This window comes from Callospermophilus lateralis, chromosome 9 (assembly GCF_048772815.1).
Source record: "Callospermophilus lateralis isolate mCalLat2 chromosome 9, mCalLat2.hap1, whole genome shotgun sequence".
NCBI classification, from domain to species: Eukaryota; Metazoa; Chordata; class Mammalia; order Rodentia; family Sciuridae; genus Callospermophilus; species Callospermophilus lateralis.
In genome coordinates, this window is record NC_135313.1 from 119,742,148 (window position 1) to 119,767,332 (window position 25,185).

The following is a 25,185-nucleotide window of genomic DNA, read 5'->3' on the forward strand; positions in this document are numbered from 1 at the left end:
AAAAAGGAGTGATGGATTTTTCCTTTTCCCAGGTCCATGGTCCTCTTAGTTGTCCAAGCCCAAAATTTACAGCCATTAGCCCCTTGACCTAGAGACCTTTTATTTGATAGAGGGCCCAATGGGGCCTTAAGGGCTGAGTTTATTGCCCCTGTATCCACTTCAAAGTTTACTGGGGTCCCCTCCACTTCAAAAGTTACGCTGAGTTTGGCGAGGGGATCTGAGCAACAACTTTCGTAGTCCTCCTCAAGAGTCAGAATGGCTGCCTGCCGTGGCTGTCTCTTTCTAGGGCACTTTTGAATCCAGTGTCCTCTTTCTTTACAGTAGGCACATTGATCTGAGGTCAGGGGTGGCCTCTGGCGTGGGACCAGGTATCCCTTCCTGTCTCCCCGTTTCTTATTTTCTGGCCATTTGGTTGTTGTGACCGAGACCTTAGTCAACTCATTAGTCTGTCTTTTGTTTCTTTTATCCTCCCTTCTCTTCCTCAGTTTCTCTCTTATAGTATACTTTCTTGGCTTCTCTGACTAAATCTCTCAAAGTCATATCTTGTAATCCATCTAAGCATTGTAAGTTTCTTTAAATATCCAGTCAGCATGCCCAATAAAGGCCATTGTGACAGATGCCTTTTGATCCTCTGCATTAGTATTGAAAGGAGTATATATTCTATGCCTCCATAATTCTCTCTAGAAACATAGAGGGAGATTTATCAGGCCCTTGAATAATCTCTATTACCTTGGCCAAATTAGTTGGTAACCTAGCGGCCGCTTGGATGCCCACTATTAGAACCCGGTGATAAGTGGACAGATGCTTTCTACCTTCAAAGTTTTGGGGAACCAGTTGGGTTGGTTCTAGGGAAAGCCGGCTTTGATTATGTTGGGAAGATGTGTCAGTCTCCCATTTGGTCTTAGGATTTTTTTTCTAGCTTCCAGGAGGATTCTCTTTTGTTCCTCTGTCATAAAGAGAGTCCCTAGGAGTTGTTGAAAGTCATCCCGAGTAGGCGGCTCTGAAAACATCAATGACTCAACCAGACATGTGAGCCGGGTAGAATCCTCGGAAAAGTGGGGATTGTTATTTTTCCAGTTATATTGGTCTGAAGAGGAGAAAGGCCATTATTGGTAGGCTTGCATTTTCCCCCCATTGCCTTTGTCAATCATTGGCCCGTAGGGACATAGGGGGATCATCACAGGAGTTCCAGGGTTTTCAAACATTCGCCGCCAGCGAGTTCCCTTAGCCAGGCCAGCTTTCTCCTGGGGAGGAGGGGCTGTGTGTGCTGCGCAGGAGTTATCTGGAGGGCGCTGGGCCAGCTTAGCTTCGTCCAATGTTGGAGAGGCTGAGTCAGCTGCAGGGGAATCACTTAGAGGGTGTTGGTGGTTGGGGGACGAGGGCAGGGAATAAGGAGGGGAGGAGAGTCCAGAGAGTCAAATCTTGTGACTCAGGGAGAACAGAGGGTGGAGGAGGAGGAGGAGAATAGGGTTTGAGAGATCATGGGGAAAGGAGTAGGAGTGGGGGCAGGGGCAAGGAAATGCTTCACCCATGGAGGAGGAGATTTGCAGAGGTCCTGACAAGTTAAGAAATATGGCTGTTCATCCGGATGGCTATGTGTGCCCAGTTGAAAGACAATATCTCTGGCTTATTAAATTAGTGGGAAGCAGAAAGATCCTTCTAGAGGCCATCCGAGTCCAAAGGTGGGCCATTCTGAGGCACAGAGAGTCTGGCAGGTCCAGCATTTTACTGAAAATGAAGGATTCTGAGCCCTTAAGTGAAATTTGGTCCAATGATCAAGGGTCAGGGACATGGGTATTGAAGTACTGTGTCCCATAATGAAAGATACACAAAGAGTGAATGCAAGGACACACGACACAGACAAAACAAAACAATAAAGACATTCAATGGAAATCCAAAACTGAGACCAGGACTGAGTAGCCAGCAAAACCCAATGGGCTGGCAATACCGAATCCGATAAAAAATATTACTGAGTCGAGGAGACTATTGTTCCTCGATTTTCCGAGTCCTTTGGGGCGTCCACCAGGGACGTGGCCTGTGGCTCTGTGACATGTCTGTCAGCCACCATCGAAGAGAGCTCACGCTCTTCATTGACAGCCATTTTTTCCAAGCCCTAAGATTAACACTGAAACCAGAAAGAGGCGCCTTACTTAACCCAAGAGGAGCCCGTTAGGGTCTCTTGTCTGCCGCTGCCAGAACTCGGTGGAATCTCCATATGTAATGGTCGGGTGAGCATTGAAGGAAGAGACCACCAAGAGACTGTCTTATCAAACAGCAAAGGGTTTATTGGGGGTCCAGCATGCTGGGGCTCAAAGCTCACTTGAATAGAGCAGAGAGCCCTGAGAGCAGTTTAAGCAGAACATATATACTTTCCTTGGAGAGGGCAGAGAGGGAAGTTTACTGATGGGTCTTGGCGAGTGGTCGGTTTGCTTGCAACCGGGTGAGGGAGTACATTCTACACTTTGGCAGTTGGGAACAACACATTCTGGGAACAAGAAAAGTAAACAGTTCTCAAGATTTCAACAGTGTTTTGTTAAGCATAAGGAAAAAAAGGAAGTGACAAGTACCTATTTTATTAACCTTTCACTACTGACTATCCTTTTTGACTGGATGTTCTCTTCTACATTCTATTATCCAAGGTACAAGGACCTATGCCATTGTATATTGATTTATTCAAAGCTAAATATCCCAATCAAGGCCCCAGTGCCCTTCTGGGCTTCAAATGTTAGTTAGATTTCTGTTTTTATACATATATTTTACCTATATATTGTTATACATATTGCAGGTTCCCAATACCATTATTCATTCACAAGAATGATTCCTAACCCAAATCAAACATGACAGAGTTGGTCTTATAATACAGGAATGTAGGGGATCTTCCACCTGCTGAGAACCTCAAAGGTCCATGCAGACATAATCCCTGGAGAAGATGTAGGCACCTCTGAAGAACCTGAGAGAGCACAAGTCATTTTCCATTGAAAACAACCTGGTCAGGGTGAAGGGTTGTGTCTGAATCAGCCTCTCTATTCTTAATGTAGAGAAGATGGACCAAATGAGACCAGTGTGGAGAGCTGTTACTGGGTGCATATTGCTGATATTCTATTCTAACTTGTGAAAGTGTCAAAGGAAGCAGGGGCAGCCTCCATCTCATGGGAAGCTTGGAAGCAACTCTTAGGACAAAGTGGTTGACAAGGCAGTGAGTTCATTCAGTTCCTGACGGAAGTGACCTCACCTCACTTCCTTGGTGATAGAGCTCTCTGAACTTGTGATCCAGGAAGCCAGTCAAACATTGCCAGTCCTAGTCCCAGTCCCAGTGGTTTCACTTTTTGGATTTCCCGAGGACAGAGTCAATCTTTCTTGGTACCTACTGATGTTAGGATGGCCAAATGGCAGGAAATCTCTGAAGAGGGGCCTTTTATGAGAAAGCAGGTAGTGGCTCACAACTGGCTCCTGACAACTTCAGAGAGTTGGAAAAGGACACAAGATCAGAGACAGGACAGGCCATTTTGAGGGACCCAGAATGTCCCACAGTCAGAGGACACTCCAAATAGTCACAACCTACTTGGGGAAAAGAGGTGCCTTTGTGGGTGTGGGTGTGGGTTTGTGGATTTGGCTCTTGTTCTGAGAATAGGTACAAATGAGGTTTGTTTGGTTTGGACTGAATTGTTTCTACTAAGTCGTTTGAAAATGCGAGTGTTTCTGTGTCTCTGTATCCCACTGTGTCTGTGGTTATAGATTTTAGAAAAGAGAATGCATAAATTGATGTGTCCTGTCTATTAGAAAGCTTACCAGCATTCATCCTGCCCAATATATAAATGAAATGCGGCTTGCCATATTGATGGGCAACACCTACGATCTTCCTAAGTTCCTGTTTTCTTCCTGAAATCTGGCCACTCTGCATAATAGGCTCATGGCTTTGTATCCAAGATATGTACCACCTCCAAGCTCTGTGACATGGCCATGTACTGAATAGCTGAAGTGAATGGCGAGCATCTCAGAAAACTCACATACCAGTTTGACCTGTAATGTCTCATTTGGGAAACCCTGCTTTGGGCCTTTTCTTACCTATTGTTCTATTGCCCTAAATGTCAGGATGGTCTTTGCCTCAGGCCAACGCTTTGTGAAGTCTGAAGAAAACCTTTTTCAAATAAAAAAGAATGGGCATCACCTGTGGCTCTTTGCTTAATTGATCTGCAAAGGGATTTGTCTGAATCAGTGACTTGGCCCTGTGTTAGGCTGTGGCTTAGATTCTCAGCAACTGATGGATCTAAAGAAAGATCCCATGTGTGCATCCAAAACCAAAATGACAAAAAGAGCAGTCATTGTGGATGAAGTCTTTTGCCTTCCTCTGTAAGGTTTCTGACATCAATCAAGTGAGAATAGGGATCCTTTATGTCAAATGAGTTCTTCAAATCCCTGCAGAGGGTAGCACATAGGTGCTTGGGTTTTCTCATGACTCCAATTCACATAAAGAATCTAAACCCCACAGTCAGTAGGTCTCAAATTTGAGAAGTGGATCAGTATTAATGGCAGTCCTATTTGATCACTCCTGGTTCAAAGGAAGGGTGTCCAGGTCACTCAGAATTTAGGTAAACGAGGAGCAAGGGAGCGTATTTTGGACACTGTCTTGGACTGCATTCCTCATGTAAATCTCCAGCCAGAGGATATGATGAGTGTCTATATGGAAGAAGATGAGGGCCATGTGGTAGTGTTTTGGTTTTAATTGTGGTAATTTTTGTGGCAGTTGAAATGGATGACTGAGTACACCTGGGTTTGAACTGTGGTGTGATTCCCCTTAGAGACTGAGTACAGGAATAGAACTTAGGGAAGTATTGCCATGAATTGTGTTGGGATTTTAGGAGGCCAAGTATGAGAGTCACCCTTGGAAACTGACATCTAGGCCCAGGGTGGCTTTCCAGAGATCACTGGGAATCTCAGGCTGGATATCACATGATTTCATTCTGAAAGATTGGCAGGCTTATTTGAGAGTCATAACACACATGGACCTAACATTGTAGACATCAATGGGCCTGGAATTATGTGACCTTTTGGCCAATCTATGGGAAACCTTTCTGTGAGAGTTCTCCAGAACTTTCTTTGAAATGAACTTCCACAACACAACTGAATGAATTGAAACCCAAATGCTGCCAAATTCATCCTTGAAAAATTGGTAGATAAATACCATGAAATTTTTGAAATTCCCATGACCAGATGGCACTGGAGAAACTTTGGATGTCCTGTTGCTGATCATGAATATGCAGGACAGTGACATGATTGACTGAGTTTCATGAAAATGGTGTAGAACAGAGATTCCAGGAAGTTGGACCCTGCTGAGTAGTGGGCCTAGTGCAGTGATGGGCAGGTGTGTGATAAAAAAAAAAATCTGTGGTGGGGCCATGTGGATCTGCCATTGGCTTCCAATTGGCTTGTGACTGACATGGTGCAGCCAGCAGATGCTTCTATGTAAATGCATCTTGTTATATGGAGAGGTTTCAGGCCAATGTTTAGAATCAGGCTACTATGGTTAAGGAGGCAAGCTATGTTGGATAGAAGCCTGGTTGGTGCATTCTCCTGCAGACCCTGACTCACCACACGTGACAGAACTCCCTCCAGCACTGTGTCCCAGTTGAATTCCTTGTATTTCGTGAAGCAAATACCAAATTCCCAGTGCAGCAGCAAGAAACACGAGGAAAACTGGAGGATGACCAAATTGCTTAAGAGTTCAAAAGGGTAGACAATTAGCCCCCAGTGGCCACAGTTTACCTACAAAGAGAGAATTAAGGACTGCTTCCTAATGTTTTTTGGAAAATAAGAAATCATGTATTCCAGGTCACATAGAATCATACCCAGATTTGATGGTCTCACTACAAAAGAAGCTAAATCTCCTGACTACAACATATATTTCAAGTGCCCAACCTCAGAGGCAGTTACTCAAGAAGTTTTTAGTCCAGCAGAGCTCCATGTTTGTGGAGCTTTTTCCCTTTCCCTTACTTTTGGAATCTTCTCTACCACCTCCAAGTTTGTGAACTCCTGAGCATATTCGATTCCAGATAAGTATTCACAGATTTTCTACTCTTCCACTCTAATTGTGTTTTACTTTGAAAGAAGGTAAAGTCAAGGCATTGTTCTGGATGAGAGTGAAAAGATATTTTTGTAGCACATATTTGCATAAATATTGGAATCGTTTTCCAAATTTCCATTTGAAATACTGAATCCCTGAAACTAACACATGCCCAACTAGACTCTGACTACTAATCCTATTATGATGGGGAAAATTAACCCAAAAAGAAAAGAAATACAAGCAGTTCAGAGGACGAATGGTGTATCATTGGAATTGCCTTCTGCATTATATAGGGTAGGAGTTATTAATCTAGTCAATTTTTTGTTGAAATGGTTCTCCATGTGTTTTTATTTTTTTTTATTTTTATTTTTTTTTAATTCTCCATGTGTTTTTAAAGTTAACGAATATGTGAATTCCTGTCTCCCTTTTTCTGTAGCCTATTCAGTACATGTATTTTAATATGCACATATAGAATCCTACCTGGTACCACACGTACATTCTTGTGAGGTGGCTGACTTGGAAGATACAAATTGTGAGAAGAGATCATTCCTCCTAAATGCTGTTGGAACTGAAAATTCAAACTATTGTTGATCTTCCTACTACAGCAACATTATACATGAATCCATGTCAGTAAAACGAATTTATTTGGATCTGTGAATGACATATATTTCATGGTGAATTTCAATTGGTATATATTGCTACTTTTTAATGTCTGTGTGTGTGTGTGTGTGTGTGTGTGTGTTTATGTATATACACACACACTCTATATTTTTCAAAATATGAAATATATGTGTCTTACTATACACTTCGTAAATTCATTCATTTTCATGTATGTGGATTAGTAATCAACTTTTCACAAAATTATTCTGAGAAATATTCATCCACCTGAACTACATATTTGATTCCTAGTACTGAAAACTAACTTCAGTAAATGGTGCATACGAATCCTAATATTTCTGCAGTAACTGACCCAGTTTAATATCAATGCAAGTAGATTTCTATGGGACATGATGTGTATTTTGTCATTCTTTTTTATTCAATACTGGTAGATTTCTATTTCTTCAGTTAATACACATGATAGGGTATATATTTCATCAACTAGTTAAGAAATTAATAGGCATTTTGTTTTACATTCCATCACTTCCTAATTCAGAATACATGTTTTCCACGAGGTTTCTTCACTGGTCTTTTCATGTAACTTCTTTCACAAAATGCAAATGTCACACTAATGTTTGTACCGAAGTCTAAATGGAAAGTGAGTATGGATTACTAAAAAACATCAATGTCCAGGTTGCCTACTGCTATCAAATGTCAATCCTATTGGTGACTAAATATTTGTTTCTTCCTAAGATTATATATTCAACCTCAAGCCTGTTGAAAATGTCTGATCCTATCACTTACTATTGTATATCGATTTATCTGAGACATCTGTGCAGAATATAATTCAAAGCTAAGTATCCCAATCAAGGGCCCAATGCCCTTCTGGGCTTCAAGTAATATCTAGATTTCTGTTTTCATACTTATATTTCACCTATATATTCTTGTAAATATCGCAGGTTCCCAATATCATTATGCATCCCTCAGAAGGATTCCTAACCCAAATCGAACCTGTTATTAACCCTAAGCATACACTGTTCCCTCAATCTAACTTTACAATAGAGCAGGGACAGAGTTGGTCTTACAATACAGGAATGTAGGGGATCTTCCACCAGCTGAGAACCTCAAAGGTTCATGCAGAAATATTCCCTGGAGAAGACTTAGGCAGCTCTGAAGGACCTGAAGGAGCAAAATCATCTTCCATGGCATCAATGGAGGTGTCCTGTCTAGTAGGAAGCTTCCAGGCATTCATTCTGCCCTTTTTATGAATGGACTGTTGCTTGTCTTATGGACAGGCAACACCAACTATCTTCTTAAATTCCTGTTTTATTCCTGAATTCTGGCCTCTCTCCAGAATAGCCTCATTGTTTTGTGTTCAAGATCTGTACCACCTCCAAACTCTGTGACATGGCCATGTACTGGATAGCTGAAGGGAATGGGAAGATTTCAGAAAACTCAGATATCATTGTAAACAGAAAAGTCTCAGTGGTGAAACCCTGCTTTGGGCAATTTGCTTACCTATGGTTCCCTTGCCCTGAATGTCAGGAAGGTCTTTGCCTCAGGCCACCCCTTTGTGAAGCCTGAAGAAAACAGTATTCAAATGGAAAGGAATGGGCATCACCTGTGGCTCTTTGCTTAATTGCTTTGGAAAGGGATGTGTCTGAATCAGCCTCTTGGCCCTGTGTGAGGTTGTGGCTTTGAATCTCAGAACCTGATAGATCTAAAGAAAGATCCCATGTGTGCATCCAAAACAAAAACGGTCAAAAGAGAAGTCATTGTGGATGAAGTCTTTTGCCTTCCTCTGTAAGTTTCATGACCTCTATCAAGCGAGAATAGGGAAGATACACCAAGCCAATTGAGGGCTCCTTTTGGAAAAATTGTACCACTGATGACAGAATCAGCATAAGTATCCCAACACTACCACAATTCACTGCACCAGCAGATAGTTCACAATGCATACAAGTGAGTTCACAATGCATACAAGTGATACATATTCCAAGCAAGATCTGCAAGCAGTTCAGTGATGGGTATTGCAGAAGCTGTATATTGGTTTTATCTTTGCCTTCACCGACACTGGGATAAAGATAGGAATTCTGGCAATAATGGCTAAAGAAAAAATTATGTAACATTCCAGAAGGCACTAAAAAAAATTTTCTTAACAATTTACATTACCTTGAAGAGAATTATTAAATATAATGAAAAGGAAAGGTAAAAGTAAAAAAACAGGTCTGTTAACCTCATATTTTTTCACATATTAAAACAATCCTGAACAGTTGTTTACCCCATTTAAATTAAACCATATAATTCACGTGAATTAAAAAAAATGGATCCATTTTTTCATGAGCACTCATCATATATGGACATACACACATTCAAACATATAACACAAAACACAAGTGTGCACACATAATAAATACATACAACACATAATATAATAGTAAAGGCCTTATAACTTTTTACAGGTGAAATCATCATTGCAATGTTTAAAAACTCTATAGACAAAAAATAGAACTGATCAGAAAAACATTAACCTAGGTCTCTATGAGCTCAAAAAAACAAAAGAGAACTTCATGATGCGCTAAAGGGCAATAATAAAATAGATATTGAAAAAAGCGTCCCTGTTCTGTCGCCGATGTAAGTATAGCCAAACTAGAGTTTTGCACATCAGCTGTTATGGATTTGAGCCAAATCATCTTATTTTGGTCTATAGAAATCGCTTTAGTTAATCTCTCTTGAATCCAAATGGGCTGCTGTTCTCCCTGTGGAAACACATAAACAGACCCCCGACTTTAGGCAATCACTGGGTCAGAACCTTAGTTGATCTTTCTGGAATCCAAATTGGCTGCTGTTCTTCCTGTGGAAACCCACAAACAGACACCCAATTCCAGAAAATTAATGGGTCAGGACCTTTCCATTGTCCTGTTAGAATATCCTTCCAAAGTACCTTGGGCTTATAGACATTTTTTGGACACATATGCCTTTCTGCAGCACTAAGTCCTGAAAATCCAAATTTAAAAAGTTTAGAGTTAAAAAGGGTTGTTTTAAGTTCATCTTTGGGGAATTTATATCTCTTACCAATTCCGTCTTCTTACTTTAATAAGTACATTTTAATAGTTTGATGTGCTCTTTCAATTCTGCCTTGTCCCTGTGGATTGCATGGGATTCCTGTTATATGAGTAATGCCAAATGATGAGCAAAATTGTTTAAAAGAGTTAGACGTATAACCAGGGGCATTATCTATTTTAACTCTTTTGGAATGACCAAGTGGCAAAATTTTGTAAGCAATGAGCTTCAACATCTTTAGTTTTTTTCCAGCATGAAGGAGCCCATCAAAAATCCAGAAGAAGTATCAACTGTAACATGCAAATATTTTAATTTTCCAAATTCTGGCAAGTGTGTGACGTCCATCTGCCAAATATGGTTAGGTATCAATCTTCTAGGATTGACTCCAAGAGTAACTTGTGGTAAAATGGTCACACAATTTTGACATTGTTTTATTATTTGTCTAGCTTGTTACTTAGTTATTTTAAAATGCCTTTGTAAAGTATTATCATTGATATGCAACTTTTTATGAAAATTTATAGCTTCTTCTAGTGTAAAGAAAATATGTATGTATGTCATGTGTAGTTTTATCTGCTAAATCATTGCCCAAACTAAGGGCTCCAGGCAATTCTGGATGTGCCCTGATATGTCCTATTAAGAATGGATCTTTTCTGTCCCAGATTAGACTTTGTATAGTGGAAAGGAAAGAGAAAACAGTAGAGGAAGGGGAAATCCTACCACCATCATCAAGGGATAGTATAGCATTAACTATATACTGACTATCGGAAAATAAATTAAACACAGAATCTTTAAACATCACAAAAGCTTATAATACTGCATTAAGCTCTACCTTTTGAGCTGATTGTTGGGGTATCAAAAATGTAACAGTTTGATCAGGTGTAACAATTGCTGCTGTACCATTATTTGACCCATCAATGAATATATTTGGAGCATTCATGATAGGTGTTTTCTTGTCATTTTTGGAAAAAATTACAGGATGCGATGACCAAAAGACAATAAAAGATTAGATGGTAAGTGGGTATCAAATGAAACATTAGATTTACACATGATTATTGCCCAAGTATTTAACTCATTAGCTAATTAATCAATTTGATTCATAGTGTATGGAGTAATACTTTTATTGGGAGAAATTCCAAACACTCACATTGCTGCTTTTATTCCAATGAGTATTAATTGTCCCTCAGCCTTGGGATACCTATTAATTATAGTGTTAGAAGAAAAAGAAAAATGAATCCATTATAATGGAGCTTCTTTCCAACATACTCCTGTAGGAATATTTTTTGTTGGTAGTACAATAAATAATAAAGGCAAAATTTTATCAAATCTATCCAAATGCATATTTCCCATATATGTTTCAATGATTTTTAATGCCTTTCTTTCTTCAGGCGTTAACATTCTGGGTGAATTTGGATCAGATGGGCCTTTTAGGATATCAAATAAAGGTCCCAACTCTCCTCTTTGTATACCTAGATAAGGCCTTATCCAATTTATGTCTCCTAATAACTTTTGAAAGTCATTAATTGATTGGAGTTGATCTACCCCTATTTGAATTTTTGGTGGACTGACCATGGTTGAGGATAATAGAACTCCTAAATAATTAATTGAGAAATTTAATTGTACTTTATCAATTGTTATCTCTAGATTATAATTTTTAATAAGTTTGTAAGTGTTGCATAACATTCTAGCAATGCGTTTTTACCTTTGTGTGCTAATAATACATCATCCATATAGTGAAATATTTGTATTTCAGAATTTTGATTTCTAAGTGGCTGGATTACTTTGTTAACATAAATTTGACACATAGTTGGGCTGTTAGCCATCCCTTGAGTGAGTACTTTCCACTCATACCTCTGATCAGGACCTTCATGATTCAGTGCAGGGATAGTAAATGCAAAACGTGGACTATCCTCAGGAAGAATTGGAATTGAAAAAAAAAAAATCTTTAATATGTATAACTAAAAGATACCAAGTTTTTGGCAAAGCAGACAATTGAGGGAAACCCGACTGAGTAGGTCCAAAAATAACCATCTCATTATTAATGGCTTTTAAGTCTTGCAATAATCTCCATTTACCAGATTTCTTTTTGATGACAATAATGGAAGTATAATGGGGAGATACAGAAGGTTGTATATGTTCTTCCGCTAATTGTTGTTTGACGAGGTCTTGGGGTGATTGTATCTTTTCTTTAGTCAGGGTCCACTGAAGAACCCACACTGGTCTTTCTGATTTCCAAGTAATTTTTATTGTCTCAGTGGCCCTTTCTGAAAATCCAACCCATGTCTGTCTGTTGCTTGGTCTATTTGAATTGGTGCTGCTATACCTTGTTCTAGTTTTTCTAATCTTTTTTCTTTCCTAAAACATTCTCTAGCCATAATAGTGGGTGCATTTTGATTGATGTTATTTGTTAATGTCAAACCTAATTGATCTAGGACATCTCGTCCCAATCAATTTACGGGAAGATGATCCAATACAAATGGCTGTATAGTTCCTTCACATCCTTCAGAATCTTTCCAATCTAATACCATTGCACTTCTATGGGGATTAGTCGCCACTCCTAGGTCTCAAAGCGTTTGAGTGGCTTGTTGTAATGGCCAATGTTTTGGCCATTCTTGATGAGAGATGATGCTAAGGACTGCACCTGTATCCAGTAGCACATTAAATTCATGTCCTTGAATATTTGGGTTTTGCAGGGGGCGAGAATCTAAATTTAAAGAAAGCATAGCCCAATCTACACCTGTGGAGCCTAATCCCTTGGAACCTCTTTCTACAGCATGCCTGGAAAATTTATCATGTAGACTGGGTATTATTAGTAACTGTGTTATTCTATCTCCAGGTGTAATTACTGATATATGCTTTGGAGAACTGGCTATAAATTTTATTTCACCTTCATAATGAAGGGATCAATTACCCAGGAATTATCATAAGTCCTTTTAGATTAGAAGAGCTCCGTCTCAATAATAAGCCTACTGTTTTTTTGGGAAGAGGTCCTTTCACCCCTGTGTGAATGATTTGAACCCCCATCTTTGCAGTTAGTACTGATCTGGCGGAGGCACAGATGTCCAACCCTGCGCTCTCTCTGATTTGTCTGATGAGACGTATGATGGATAATGTGTCCTGGGCACTATCCTCATGGGGTTGCTGTGTTCCTCTAGTGCTCCGTATATTTGTGGTTGTGGGCCCCAGAGCATTGGGCCCCCCTGTCCATTCTTTGGCAATTGAGCCCAATGCCTTTCTCCATGATATCGTGGATAAACAGCTGGTCCTTGTTCATTTTTTGATAATGAGGTATTCTCTATGGGGGTTTGAGAACGGCATTCATATAGCCCAGTGTCTCCCTCTATGGCATCGTGGGCAAATACCCATTATTCTGCTCCTTTGGTAAATAGTTTTGTTAAACCCTCCTCCTATGGAGCAATTCCTCTTAAAATATCCTGTTTGTTGACAATTGTAGCATGTTCCTGGCCTTGCATCTAAAGCCTGTTCTACTGCAGCTGCCACAAATTGCCCTTGTTCATTGATGTCTCTGGCATCTAAAGCCTGTTTTACTGCAGCTGCCACGACTTGCTCTTATTCATTAATGTCTCTACATAATTTAATATATGTGTTTAAATCTTCATGTTTCCATGGTCTAATGATATCTCTACACCAACGATTTGCTTGGTCATAAGCCAGTTGTTTTATTAATGGCATTGCTAGTTCTGTATTCCCAAAAAACTCTGGTAGCAGTTTGAATAAGCCTATCTACAAATTCAGCGTAAGATTCATTAGCTCCTTGTAATACCTTAGATAATTGACCTTGTAAACCTCCATGTCCTTGTAAAGTCTTCCATGCCCTAACCGCCTCTGCAGCAATTTGTGCGTATACACCAGGATCACATGCAAATTGTTGCTGCTGATCCTCATAAGGTCCCTTTACTAACAACATATCTAGATTTCTTTGAGGATAACCAGTTTCTGCATTTCGCCTAGCCGTCTCCTTGCAAAATTTCTCATTGGTAACCTTCCATAACAGGTATTGACCTCCATTTAGCACAGCTTTACACATATTAGCCCAATCTACTGGCGTCATATTCAAGTTGTTAATGGATTCCTCCAAGCTTACAATGAAGGGTGCTTGAGGACCATTGGTTCTTACAACCTCTTTTAGGTGCTTCACTATTTTGAAATTTAAAACCATGGTGAATTCGCTGCCCTCCTACCTCAAATACAGGGCATGTTAATACTTGGGATCCTGTCTCAGGATCCCAACTATCAACTGTGGGGTTTGGGGGCCTCCCAGCATAAGGAGGTGGCCTTGTTATTTGGACATTTATATACTCTGGTGATAGAAAGGTGTTAGTAACAGTCTCCTGTAGAGGTGGCACTGTTGATTGGAAACTTATGCCCTCTGGTGATAGAAAGTTGTTAGTAGCAGTCTCCTTTTGTAACTTTTCCCCTGATGGCATTTTCTGCCCTAAGCTTTGTTCCTCTATCTTTGTCTGAACTAAAGTCTTTGGACTAATCCAACCAGATATGAACGTCCCCAATGGCAATGTGTCAACTAGCAGAGTCCCTGGGCTGTTCTTTTCTCCTCTTTTTAATCTTCACCATGATGGTTACATTATGGTATATTTAACAACTCCTCCTTAAAAAGCCATGGGCTACATTTTTGTATTGTATCAACGTATTCCCTGACTGTTCTTGACTTTAATGAGATGCCTCCTTCCTCTAACAATTTACTTAACAGTCTTTCAGTTTGTTTTTTACTAATTTTTGATCCCGTATTTCTACTATAATACAACCCAACAAGATGATGCCAAACAAAACCGAGACAGAATGAAATAAAAAGGGAACAACAAAAAGTCATTATGGCCTTTCTATCCTCCTGATATGTGAATCGGTCCTTTCTCGCTATCTGTTCCTCAGACGTAAATAATTTTTCCTCAGATGTGAGAGGTTTTTCTTCCATCTCACTCATCTCCATGGACAGGCAAGTTAAAACAAAAGTGAAGCAAAACAAAAGAGGAAGCCTAAAATGGCTACCCATCCTCTCGCCCTGCCCTCAGGGGAGAGCAGTTTACCTTAGTACTTACCCTCAGTCGCTCCCCGTGCGAGCCAACATACGCTGCCGTCTGGCTGGGCATGATTCAAGAGCCACTTTTCAAAAGAAACAAACTTTATTTTTAGAACCACGCATGTCAAACAAAACAGCTCCTCAGGAAAAAAAACCCCTCAGAGCCCAACTGCCACCACTGGCTTCCTTGTAAAATCTCTGTCACACCCACAAGCCTCTCCACCTCCCACAATCCTCCTGCTCTTGATGCCGTTTGGCTGGGTCTCGTGGGTGGAGCCAAAAAAGTCCCACAATGAGCAGCTCTGTGGTCTGAAAGGGCAGGGAAACAGCCCAATGAGCATCACTGCAGAGGAGTCAATCAGCTAGATGTTGCTGGGGCTGCTGTGAGCCAATCATCAGCTGGCAGTCGGAAAGGGCGGGGAAAAAGCTCAATGAGCATCTCCAATGAGCATCACCACAGAGGAGCCAATCAGCTAGATATTGCTGGGGCCGCTGTGAGCCAATAATCACCTGGCAGGTGGATGTTGCTGGGAGCTGGAAGTTTGCTGGGGCCCCTTCAGCTGTGGCTCTCAACAAATTGGTGTCTCCTTTCTCTGTAGACTATTCAGCACATGTATTTTTATATGCACATATAGAATCCTACCTGTTATCACACCTACATTTTTGTGAGGTTGCTGACGAGGCAGATACAAGTTATGAGAAGAGATCAGTCCTCCTAAATACTGTTGGAATTGAAAATTCAACCTATGGGTGAGCTTCCTAGTAGAACAACATTATACATAAATCCATTTTCGGTGAAATAAATATTTTTGCACCTGTGGATGATATATATTTTATGATGAATTTCGATTGGCAAATATATTTCTTGTTTTTAATGTCTGTGTTTGTGTGTGTGTGTGTGTGTGTGTGTGTGTGTGTGTATACACACACACTCTCCATATTTTTCAAAATATGAAATATATGAATCTTATTATACACTCCTTAAAATCATTCATATTCATGTATGTGAATTTATGATCAACTTTTCACAAGATAATTCTCAGAAATATTCATCCACCTGAAATACATATCTGTTTCCTTGTACTGAAAACTAACTTCTGTGAATGGTGCATACAAATCCTAATATTTCTACAGTAAAACCTAGTTCAACAACAATGCAAGCAGTGTCCCATGGGACATGATGTGTATTTTTAGGTTCATTTTTATTAAACAGAGGTACATTACTATTTCTTCAGTTTATGCAAAAAATAGGATATATATTTCAACCACAAGTTCACAAATTTATAGGCATTTGTTTCAATTTCAATCACCTCCTGCTTCAGAACACATGTATTCCTCCAAGGTTCTTGACTGGTCTTTTTATGAGAGTTCTTTCCAAACACATTATTTTCGATTTCCATAATCATAATTGAAGCAAAACTCACACACTTTTCAAAATAAACCATAACCCTAATATTACCGTTAGTGTATAACTGGTTGTAATGAATGTATGTATATCAATTTAAGATTTCTTGTATATTTTCAGATATCAAATCAATCCACTATTTAAAGTTGGAACCAGTTATATAATTTATTCACAGTATGGTCTAGTCATACAGTATTTCTATATACATTGACACAGGGTACGCTACTATGTTCCCCAATTACGTCTTCAAAATATTGCTCCCAGTAATGGTGGAAGAAATGCTCATGTCACCTGATCTACATATAAATTTTAACAGAGTAATATTCTGGACACAGAAAGCAAAACTCACTCTTATGATTGTAGCAAAGCCTAAAAGGAAAATGAGGAAGGATTACTAAAAATATCTATGTCCCAGTTGTTTAATGCTCTCAAATGTAAATCCTATTGATAAACTCTATGTATTTGTTTCTTCCTAAGATAATTTATTCAACCTCAATCCTGTTGAAAATGTCTAGTCCTATCCCTCACTTTATACTTTGCCTGATTTCTTAATGTGTCTATTGATATCTGCTTTCCTACATATTTTCCCCAGTTCATCATTGTGATTGACTCTTCACATGTGCTGACATTTACATTCACTCTCTTATTGAAAAGAAATTGCTAAAGAACTTATACTCACTGTTGTTTCTAAACCTAGAGACTATCGTCCTAAACCTACGGACTTTCCCTTTATGACTGGATGTTCTTTTCCACATTCAATAATCCAAGGTACAAGTTCCTATGCCATTGTATATCGATTTATCTGAGACATCTGTGCAGAACATAATTCAAAGCTAAGTAACCCACTCAAGGGCCCAATGCCCGTCTGGGCTTCAAATCTTACCTAGATTTCTGTTTTCATACTTATATTTTACCTATATATTCTTGTAAATATTGCAGATTCCCAGTACCAATATTCGTTCTGCAGAATGATTCCTAACGCAAATCGAACGTGTTATTAACCCTAACCATACACTTTTCCCTCAATCTAACATTACGGAAGAGCAGGGATAGTGTGACCAGGAAAGTCTCAGTGCAGAAACCCTGCTTTGGGCCTTTTGCTTACCTATTTTTCTGTTGCCCTGAATGTCAGGAAGGTCTTATCCTCAGGCCACCCCTTTGTGAAGCCTGAAGAAAACAGGATTCAAATGGAAATGAATGGGCATCACCTGTGGCTCTTTGCTTAATTCCCTTGGAAAGGGATGTGTCTGAATCAGCCTTTTAGCCCTGTGTGAGGCTGTGACTTAGATTATCAGCACCTGATCGATCTAAAGAAAGATCCCATGTGTGCATCCAAAACCAAAATGACAAAAAGTTCAGTCATTGTGGATGAAGTATCTTCCCTTCCTCTGTTAGATTCCTGACCTCCATCAAGTGAGAATAGGGATTCTTTGGGTCATATGAGTTCTTCAAGACCTGAAGAAGTGCTTGGGTTTCTCATGACTCCAAATCACATAAAGAATCTGTACATATCAGTCAGAAGTAGTCAGTCAATATTGCTCCCAGAAATTGTGGAAGAAATACTCATGTCACCTTATCTACATATACATTTATTCACAGAAATATTCTGGACACAGAATTCAAAGTCCACATTTATGATTGTACCAAAGCCTAAATGGAAAATTAACATGGATTACTAAAATCATCCATGTCCAAGTTGCCTAATGCTCTCAAATGTCAATCCTATTGGTGACTACATATTTGTTTCTTCCTAAGATTGCATATTAAAACTCAACCCTTTGAAAATGTCTAAGCCTATCTCTCACTTTTTACTTTGCCTGATTTCATAATGTCTCTATTGATATCGGCTTACCTACGTATTTTCCCCAGTTCATCATTGTGACATACTCTTCACATGTGCTTACATTTTAATTCATTTTCTAACCGAAATCCTATTGCTAAAGAAATTTTGTTCCAAATCTTACACTCACCCTTCTTCCTAAACCTACCTACTATCTTCCTAATCCTACCGACTATCCCTTTTTGACTTGATGTTCTCTTCTACATTCAATCATCCAAGGTACAAGGTCCTATGCCATTGTATATCGATTTATCTGAGACATCTGTGCAGAACGTAATTCAATTCTAAGTATCACAATCAAGAGCCCAATGCTTTTCTGGCCTTCCAATCTTACTTGGATTTCTGTTTTCATACATACAGTTCACCTCTATATTCTTGTAGATATCGCAGGATGAAAATACCATTATTCATCCACAAAATGATTCCTAACCCAAACTGAACCTGTTATTAACCCTAAACATACAGTGTTCTCTCAATCTTACTTTACAGAAGAGCAGGGACAGAGTTGGTCTTACAATACTGGAATGTTGGGGATCTTCTACCTGATGAGAACTTCAAAGGTCCATGCTGAAAGGATCCCTGGAGAATATGTAGGCAGCTATGAAGGACCTGAGAGAGCACAAGTCATCTTACATGGCAAACAACCTGGTCAGGATGAAGGGTTGTGTCTTAGTCGGCCTCTCTCTCTTCTTAATGTAGAGAAGATGGGCCAAATCAGGCCTGTGTGGAGAGCTGTTCCCAGGTGCCTATGGTTGATATACCATTTTAACTTGTGAAAGTGTCACAGGAAGTAGGGGAAGCCTCCATCTCATGGGACCCTTGGAAGCAAATGTTAGAACAAAGTGGTTGCCAAGGCCGTGACCTCATTCAGTTCCTGAAGGAAGTGACCTAACCTCACTTCTTTGGTGATGGAACTTGGCATCCAGGGAGCCAGGCATACAGAGCCAGTCCCAGTCCTACTCCCAGTGGTGTCACTAGTTTTGAATTACCAAGGACAGAGTCAGTCTATCTTGGTACCTACAGATGTGAGGATGGCCATATGCCAGGAAAGCTCTGAAGAGGGGCTTTTTATGAGAAAGCAGGTAGTGGCTCACCACTGGCTTTTGACAAGTGTCAGTGAAAAAACCCTGCTTTGGGACTTCTAATTACCTATTGTTCTGTTGCTCTGAATGTCAGGAAGTTTTTTGCCTCAGGCCACCTCTTTGTGAAGCCTGAAGAAAACAGTTTTCAAATGGAAATTAATGGGAATCATCTGTGGCTCTTTGCTTAATTGCTTTGGAAAGGGATGTGTCTGAATCAGCCTCTTGACCCTGTGTGAGGCTGTGGCTTAGATTCTCAGCACCTGATGGATGTAAAGAAAGATCCCATGTGTCCAAAACCAAAATGGCCAAAAGAGCAGTCATTGTGGATGAAGTCTCTCGCCTTCCTCTGTAAGGTCCCTGAATTCCATCAAGTGAGAAGAGGGATCTTTGGATCAAATGAGTTCTTCAAAGCCCTGCAGAGGCTAGCCCATAGGTGCTAGTGATTTCTCATGACACTAATTCACATGAAGAATCTAAACCCCACAGTCAGAAGACCTCAATTTGGATAAGCAGAGAAGTATTAATGGCAGGCCTATTTGATCATTCCTGGTTCACAGGAAGGGTGTCCAGGCCACCCTGACTTTAGGCAAATGAGTGCAAGGGAGCTTTTTTTGGACACTGACTTGGGATGCTCCCCTTTTGGAAAACTGCAGCCAGAGTTTATCATGAGTGTCAATATAGAAGAACATGAGGGCCATGTGGGAGTGTTTTGATTTAAATTGTGGTCATTTGTGTGGCGGTTGGAAGAAGTGACTGGGTCCACCTGGGCTTGAACTCTGCTATGATTCCCATTAGAGACTGAGTTCTGGAACTGACCTCAGAAAAGTATGTCCATGAATTGTGTTGGGATTTAAGAGGCCATGCATGAGAGTCGCCCTTGGAAACTGAGATCTCCGTCCAGGGTGGCTTTGCATAGAGCACTGAGAATCTCAGCCAGGATATCACATGTTTTTTTTAAAGACTTGGCAGCCATAGTTGAGAGTCAGAAAACACATGGACCTCACATAGTACACATCATTGTGCCTGGATTCATGTGACCTTTTGGCCACTTTTTGGGAAGCCTTGCCTGTGAGAATTCTCTAGAGCTTTCATTGAAATTAGCTTCCCCACCATTTAATGGTTCCTGAATTGAAATCCACAGTGCCTTCAACTTCATCCTTGAAAAATGGCTAAACAAATTCCATAAAATTTTTGAAATTCCCATTACCAGATGGCACTGGAGAACCTTTGGATATCATGTTGCTGATCATGAGTGTACCAAATAGTGCCTTGATTGACTGGGTTTTGTGAAAATGGTGAAGAACAGAGATACCAGTAAGTTGGAGCCTGCTGAGTAGTGGATGTAGAGCAGTGGACGGTAGGTGTGTAAATAAATACTTTTGGTAGGACCACCTGGATCTGCCATTGGCTTCAAAAAGCCTTGTGACTGACAAGATGCAGGCAGCAGACCCTTATATGTAAAGGCATCTTGTTATATGGAGAGATTTCAAGGCAATGTTCAGAATCAGGTTGCTATAGTCAAGGGGGAAAGCTATGTGGGATAGAAGCCTGGTTCATACATTCTCTTGGAGACCCTGACCAACCATACGTGACAGAACTCCCTCCAGCATTGTGTCCCAGTTGAACCCCTTGTATTTCATGAAGCCAATACCAAACTCACAGTGAAGCAGTAAGAAACACCACAAAAAGTGGAGGATGACCAAATGGCTTCACAGACCACATGGGGAGACACTTAGCTCCCAGTGGCCACAGGTTACCTACAAAGAGAGAATTCTGAACTGCTGTGTCATGTTCATTAGAAAATAAGGAACCATGTCGTCCACGTCACATAGATGCAGACCCAGATTTGATGGTGTCACTACAAACAAAGATAAATCTCCTGACAATTACATATATTTCATGTGCCCAACCTTAGAGGAAGTTTCTCCCGAAGTCTTTAGGCCAGCAGAGCTCAATGTTTGTGGAGTGTTTACCCTCTCCCTTACTTTTGGAAACTGTTCTTCCAAATCCAGTGTTGTGAACTCCTGAGCATTTTCCCTTCCACATATGTATTCACAGATTTTCTAACTCCTCTCCTCTAATTGTGTCTTACTTGGAGAGATGGTTATGTCAAGGCTTTGTTCTGGATGAGAGTGGGAAGATTTTTGTGTAGCACATGTTTGCATGCACATTAGATTCATTTTCATATATTCCATTTGAAATACTGAATCTCTGACACTAACCCATACCCTACTAGACTCTGAGTACTAATCCTAATATCCTGGAGAAAAAGAAACATAACTGAATATAAATACAGGCCTTTCATAGGAAGAATGGTGTATACTTGGATTTGCCTTCTGCTTTATCAAGTGTATGTGCTATAAATCTAGTCAACATTTCATTGTAATATTTCTCCATTAGTTTTTAAAGTTACCACATATGCAAATTCCTGTCTTCCTTACTCTGTAGACTATTCAGCACATGTATTTTTTTAATGCATGTATAGTATCCTACATGGTATCACACGTACATTATTGTGAGCTCACTGACTTTGTAATATAAAAATTGTGAGAAGAGATGACTCCCCCTAAATACTGATTGAACTGAAAATTCAACCTATGGGTGAGCTTCCTAGTGAAAAACATTATACATAAATCCATGTTCATTAAAATGAATATTTTTGGATATGCTGATGAATTATATTTCATGATGAATTTCGATTGGCATATGTATTGCTACATATTAATGTGTATGTGTGTGTGTGTGTGTGTGTGTGTGTGTGTGTATTCTCCAGATTTTCCAAAATATGAAATATATGTGTCTTATTATACACTCCATAAATTCATTCATGTTCCTGCATGTGTATTTATAAACAACATTTCACAAGATTATTCTCAGAAATACTCAACCAGCTGAAATACATATTGGTTTCCTACTACTGAAAACTAACTTCAGTGAATGGTGCTTACAAATCCTAATATTTCAACAGTAACTGACCCAGTTTAACATCAATGCAAGTAGATTCCTATGGGACATGATGTGTATTTTGAAGTTCATTTTTATTCAACACTGGTACATTACAATTTCTTCAGTTTTTGGACATCATAGGATATATATTTTCATCCACATGTTCACAAATTTATAGGCTTCTGGTTCACATTCAATTACTTCCTACTTCAGAACACATGTATTCCTCCTTGTTTCTTTATTGGTCCTTTCACTAGACTTTTTTCTAAAAACATTTTTTTCGATTCCATAATTATTTTTGAAGCAAAACTCACACACTCTTCATGATAAACTGTAACCCTAATATTACCATTAGATATATAACTGATTGGAATGAATGTGTATATATCAATATAAGATTTCCTATATATTTTCAGATGTAAATTCAATCCATTATATAAAGTTGGAACCAGTAATATACTTTATTCACAATATGGTCTATTCATGCATCATCTCTATAATCATCAATACAAGGTACACCTATTTGTAGCCCCAGTAATAATTTATAAGTTTTCAGAATATTGCTCCCTGTAATGGTGTAAGAAATACTCATGTCACCTTATCTGCATATACATTTTACCACAGAAGTACTCTGGACACAAAAGGCAAAGGTCACACTTATGATTGTGCCAAAGCCTAAATGGAAAATGAGCATGGATTACTAAAAACATCCATGTCCATGTTGCCTAATGCTCTCAAATGTCAATCCTATTGGTGACTACCTATTTGTTTCTTCCTAAGATTATATATTCAACCTCACGCCTGTTGAAAATATCTAATCCTATCACTCACCTTATACTTTGCCTGATTTCCTAAGGTCACTATTGATATCTGCTTTCCTACATATTTTCCCCAGTTCATCATTGTGACTGTCCCTTCACATGTGCTGACATTTACATTCTCAAACCGAAACCCTATTGCTAAAGAACTTTTGGTCCAACTCCTAGACTCACTATTCTTCCTAAACATACTGTGTATCTTCCTAATCATACGGACTATCCATTTTTGACTGGATGTTCTCTTCTACATTCAATCACCCGAGGTACACGGTCCTATGCCATTGTATATCGATGTATCTGAGACCTTGGTGCAGAACATAATTCAAGCTAAGTATACCAATCAAGGGTCCAATGCATTTCTGGGCTTCAAATCTTTCCTAGGTCTCTGTTCTCATGCATGTATTTCACGTCTATATTCTTATAAATATCACAGATTCCCAATACCATTATTTATATAGCAGAATGATTCCTAACCCAAATCGAACATGCTATTAACCCTAACCATACAGTGTTCCCTCAATCTCACTTTACAGAAGAGCAGGGACAGAGTTGGTCTTTCAATACAGGAAGATAGGGGATCCTCCACCAGCTGAGAACTTCAAAAGTCCATGCAGAAATAATCTTTTGAGAAGATGTAGGCAGCAATGAAGGACCTTAGAGAGTAAAAGTCATCTTCCATGGCAAACAACCCAGTCAGGACGAAAGGATGTATCTGAATTATCCTCTCTCTTCTTAATGTAGAGAAGATGGACAAAACCAGGCCTGTGTGGAGAGCTGTTCCCGGGTGACTATGGTTGATATACCATTCTAAATTGTTAAAATGTCACAGAAGTAGGTGCAGCCTCCATCTCATCAGAATCTGGAAGCAACTGTTAGGACAAAGTGGTTGCCAATGTACTGACCTCATTCAGTTCCTGAGGGAAGTGACCTCACCTCACTTCCTTGGTTATGGAACTCTCTGAACTTAGGATCCAGAAAGCCAGGAACCCAGAACCAGTCCCAGACCAAGTCCCAGTGGTCAAACTTGTTTGGATTTACCAAGGAGAGAGTCAGTCTTTCTTGGTTCTTACTGATATGAGGATGGCCAAATCCCAGGAAGGTCTGAAGAGGGGCCTTTCCTGAGAAATCAGGTAGTGGCTCACTGCTGGCTCCTGACAACATCACAGAGTTGGCCACGGAGACTAGATCTGAGACAGGACAGCCCCTTATGGGGCAATATATTATGGCCCACCAGTCAGAGGACACTCCGGATAGTCACAGACCTACTTGGGGGTCTGTGTGGTTGTGGGTGTGCGTGTGGGTCTGTGGTTTTGTCTCATGTTCTGAGAATAGGTAGGAAAGTTTGATTGTTTGGTTTGCTGTGAATTATTTCCAGTAAGTCATTTCACAAGGCGAGTGTTTCAATGTCTGTGTATCCCACTGAGTCCGTGCTTGTAGACATTAGAAAAGAGAATGCATCGATAGATGTGTCCTGTCTAGTAGAAAGCTTCCCAACATTCATCCTGCCCAATTTATGAATGGTCTGCAGCTTGCCTTATGGATGGGCAACACATACTACCATCCTAAGTTCTGGTATTCTTCCTGAATTCTAGCTAATCTCAAGAATAAGATCATGGTTTTGTGTGTCCAAGATATGTACCACCTCCAAACTCTGTGACATGGCCATGTACTGGATAGCTGAAGGGAATGGGAACATCTCAGAAAACTCAACTATCAGTGTAACCAGGAAAGTCTCAGTGGAGAAACCCTGCTTTGGGCCTTTTGTTTACCTATTCTTCTGTTGCCGTGAATGTCAGGAAGGTCTTTTCCTCAGGCCACCACTTTGTAAAGCCTGAAGAATACAGTTTTCAAGTGGAAATTAATAGGCATCACCTGTGGCTCTTTGTTTAATTGCTTTGGAAATGATGTGTCTGAATCAGCCTCTTGGCCCTGTGTGAGGCTGTGGCTTAGATTCTCACCACCTGATGAATCTATAGAAAAAATCCCATGTGTGAATCCAAAACCAAAAGAGCCAAAAGAGCAGTCATTGTGGATAAAGTCTCTCTCCTTTCTCTGTATGGTTCCTGACCTTCATCATTGAGATAATGGATTCTTTGGGTCAAAGGAGTTCTTCAAAGCCCTGCAGAGGCTAGCCCATAGGTGCTTGGGTTTTCTCATGACTCCAATTAACATAAAGAATCTATACCCCAGAGTCAGTAGGCTTCAAAATGGAGAATCAGAGCAGTATTAACGGCAGGCCTCTTTGATCACTCCTGGTTCACAGAAAGGGTGCCCTGGCCACACTGACTTTAGGAAAACGGGGGCAAGGAAGTTTATTTTG